Source organism: Dermacentor variabilis, chromosome 9 (assembly GCF_050947875.1).
Source record: "Dermacentor variabilis isolate Ectoservices chromosome 9, ASM5094787v1, whole genome shotgun sequence".
Classification (NCBI taxonomy): domain Eukaryota; kingdom Metazoa; phylum Arthropoda; class Arachnida; order Ixodida; family Ixodidae; genus Dermacentor; species Dermacentor variabilis.
Window position 1 is genome coordinate 57,964,937 of NC_134576.1, and position 4,334 is coordinate 57,969,270.

Below are 4,334 nucleotides of genomic sequence, written 5' to 3' on the forward strand. Positions count from 1 at the left end.
TGAGGCTGGCGGACCAGCTTTCGGTGCTTTACGCCAATCTTGAGATCTCACCCTGACGCACTTGAGCTAACCTTAAAGGTACGGACACACTGGCGGCAAAACACGCGCGGCACGCCGCCGGTGGCAAGAACACCGCGCGGCAGAGAGGCCACATCGGTTGGGCGCGCGGCGGCCACCGCGGGGTCATGTGACAGCGCTGATCTCGCCTCGTCTCAAACTGCGCGGGCATAGGCGCGATTTTACGGTTGTCGCGCGCTTTTTCCTTGCTCGGTTAGCAGACCGCATACCAGCTCCTCGTCCATCGTCATCTACCGCGCTGATCGCGTTGACTCCTGCAATGGCAGATGCAGACGACGATGAGCGTTTTGGTCATTGTGCCTTCTCTGCTGTTGCGACGGCTGCGCGCGCAAAAGGCACGCAGACTAAGGTTTTGGGTGCACCCCTGCTGGCGCTACGGAGACGTTGAGGGGCAAGCGAACGTTTTGCTTCCCCGGCTACGCGCCCGAGATGAAGGCTTCTTCCGAGAGTGAGTGATTACAACCTTTTTTAAACGCCTAGTGTGCCGTGTTTGTGACGTGATAGAGACGTTGTCTTTGATTCTTGATTATAGCTTCCTTCGGATGCCGCCGAGCTCGTTCGACTCACTGCTCCACCTAGTTTTGCCTGTGATTGAGCGGCAGGACACTCCGTTCAGGCGGTCGATATCCACACACGATTGACTTGCTGTGACAGTAAGGTAAGTCCGAAAGTCCGTGTGCCGGTACTGTTCCGTCACAGTGCCTGATCAGCAGTCCCTCGGAAAATATTGTGTAAAACATACCGCATGAGCACTGTGATGCAACTCACCTCCCCCTCCTCCTCACTTATCCTTTGAGACGTATGTGATGAGAATACGCTTTTCAGATTTCTCGCAAACGGTGACACAATTAGAAGTTTGTCACTCAACTTCCTGACAGGACGATCAACGGCTGGAATGATCGTAAGAGAAACTTGTGCTGCATTATGGAAAATACTTCAGCCAATATATGTAAGATTTCCACAAACAGCAGAAGAATGGAAAAAAGTAAGTGCACTGCAGTCCGTTTTGTTACTGCGGAGAGGGTTTATAGTGTTCACAAGCGTCCAGCTTGCCTTTCTTTACATCATTTGTTATGCTACTGACTTTCCCAATGCCCTCTGCGTACCTACTTTTCAAATGTGTTGAACTCCGGCATCTCAAAACGCATAAGACAACTAATGGTTGCCTTATGCATTACTACGCTATTGTTTTGTCACAGTCTCATATTATATTGCCTCCCGATCACTCTTTCAGATTGCCACAGACATGCTTGCCGAGTGGAATTTTCCCAACTGCATTGGACGTATTGATGGAAAGCATGTGAGCATTGAATGTCCTGCAAATTCAAGGTCACGAAACTTGAATTACAAGAAATCATTCAGCACAGTCCTCATGGCAACATGCGATGCACATTATAGGTATGGTGCATTCATGGCCAAACAAAACTTTGGTTAAACTACTCGGTAATGGTGCATTTTCCTTGTGAATCATGAAAACAGTGTATTATATTCATTGAAAGACAGTGCTATTCTATGCACTGAAAGAAAAGAGGACAGTTCAATGGTGTAAGTTACATGACGAATTAAGGAGCATAGCGTAGACAGGTGTAGGATTAGAATGGTTTGCTCACGCACGTTGACAGTAAACATATTTGGTTCTGCACAAATAGCAGCAGATTTTAAGATGGGAATCTGAGCTGTGATTGTGTGTGGCCCGTATATTTAGTCAAACTATAATGCAGCGCAGAAATCACTTTACGAAACTTGAACGCAGTAGTGACTTCAGGAGGAGAAAGGTGAAAGTCATGTGCTACATGAGATGCTAAATGGGCTACACTGAAACTTCTTGCTTTATTTCAGATTTGTGTATGTGGACGTTGGCCACTACGGGGGAGAAAGTGATGGAAGAGTTTTCTTCAGAACGAAGTTGATGCGCATGTTGGGCGAGCGCAGGTTTGGGATCCCCCCCAGCAGAGTCAGTGGGCTCAGCTCGACTGATACAGTACTTCATGGTGAGCGACGAGGCCTTCCATTGAAGCCTTACCTCATGCAGCCTTATCCTCGACATGGCAAGTTGCTTCAATTACTTTTAACACTGACATGTTCCTCTGATTGCCGAGATGAAATATCAATGCAGCTGTACTGTGTTACTGCTTCCACTGTTTTCCATAGCAGATACAGTTTCGTGCAATGCATACGGTAAAAATGGTCAAACAATTTCTACAAAAAATTAAAAAAATGCAGTCTAGCCTTCATGCACGTACATAGCAAGTCTTACAAGGAAAGGTTTAGTTTCTGTATGGAAAAAAGAAATGGTGCGGAGGACTAAATTTCGTGCATGCAGGGCAATATGAGTTTATTAAAATACTTTTATTGCTGGTAATTTACATGTTATGTAGCATTTTGTGTGAAAGCAATAGTATGATGCAGTAATAAAATGTAATGTTGACATACAAGGTTTAATCGCATGATTGCAAGCAAATGCATGAGCACTATTTAACCTGTTTTTCTGACAGGATAATATACTAAATATCATAAGTTGTGCAATGCAGCCAAAGGTGGCCCTATGTAGCATTTCTTTAGCACAACATAAGCATCCAAAACATGAATAAAGACCCTTATAATATCAGTTTGTGTAGCATTTCAAATTGGCCGCACTGGAAAGAGGCACCCAGAGGACATTAGATGTAAGAAGAGTTTTTTTCTTTTCAAGTTGTATTCAGCGGGTGCGCACAGCCGCCAGTTATTTCGATGATTTGAAGTTATTGCCATTGCATTTTTTCTTCTGAGTATGTACGATTTTAATGCCCTGACCTTTTGTTCTCTCTAGCTCTTCATGCCTACAGGGTCAGCCAGTAGAATGAGTACTTGAAGAGGGCAGTGTTTAATTACCGGTTGAGTCCTGCAAGGAGGCTCATGGAAAAGAGCTTTGGTATCCTGGCTAGTAGGTGGCGAATACTGAAGAGACCTTTTCGAGCGTCAGAAGAAACCACTGAGAACATTGTAAGGGCATGTGTGGCGCTGTACAATTTTCTGATGAAAGATTCCGTGTTCTCAAGGACAACGTACAACCGTCCTGGATTTGTTGACGATGAAGACTAGGAGGGAAATGTCACAAATGGGGCATGGAGGAACGACAGTAGTGCCCTTCGGGGATGGACAGACCAGGAGTACCACTCCGCTCGGTAATTATTATTTCCATGACGGCATGAAATCAGTAATAGTTTGCATTTCCTGCTTTATTTACATTGAAGCAATTGAAGCTCATCAATAACAAACAGCGAAACCTTCAAAACATTTCATTTAACTTGATGATTTAACACATGACATAAGACCTTGTTCATTAGAGTTTGCGTTAAGAATTGTAACAGTGCAAAAATATATGCGTAGTGCATGTTTTCAACAAAGTTTGAAACATGCAACGAGGAGGAGTAAAACACGCCCATTAGAACTGTGACCTCTGTCAGACAGGCAGAATAAGCTGACGGAAAAGGTTAACATCTCGTGCTTTTCTCTGTTACAGGGCTGCATTGGAAGTAAGGGATGGACTAGCATCCTACTTCATGAGTGACAGCCAGGTGCCATGGCAGGAAAGTGTCGTGACCCGTGCAGGACGGCAGGTGATTTCCGATAACAGGCAACTACTTGCCAGCATGCACAGACACTATCATGTCAATACAAAGCCGAAATTGTTTGCTTTCATAGAAAAATATTATCGATTGCTTGCACTTTACATTTCGTTTATTCATACTGCTCCATTTCGGCTTCATAAAGCAGCTTGTGGATTTTGAATGTTACCTCGCATCTGTTTTTGTGTGGTAGCATCCTCAGCTTAGCAGCTATCCAGTTTTCTGCCTCTTGACTGTATCTGTCGGTGCAGGCATTTCATTTTTTTAGTTCTAACAGCGTAGCTGAGCAGCTGCCCAAAACATCTTTCACCGCTTCGTCGAAGCTACCAGACTGCCTTCTTTTGGCCCTGCATATAAATATATCAGCACAATGTTTTCTTGCAATCACTGACTATCATTCAAATACCGCCGGAAATATGAACCATGCAAGTACCGAGAGGAGGGTCCATTCGATGCTCGCCTTTGGCAGACCTGCAGGACAGGCCACATCATTACACTCAAGAAATGCACTGGAAAAGTATGTCTGCTTCCAATCAAAGAAAGTGCGCACAGCTTTGTTACCCTGGATCTGGGGCAGCGACTCCTGCTTGGGAAGTTGACAACCTGCCTCAAAAAAACGTTTGTTATGGTGTCATATTTCCACACAAG

The 4,334-nt window shown here is 44.8% G+C and overlaps 1 pseudogene; it reads left to right on the plus strand.

The window, feature by feature from the left end:
- Positions 1-356: 356 nt before the first annotated feature.
- Positions 357-3,919, plus strand: LOC142558368 (uncharacterized; annotated as a pseudogene).
- The last annotated feature ends 415 nt before the right edge of the window (positions 3,920-4,334 follow it).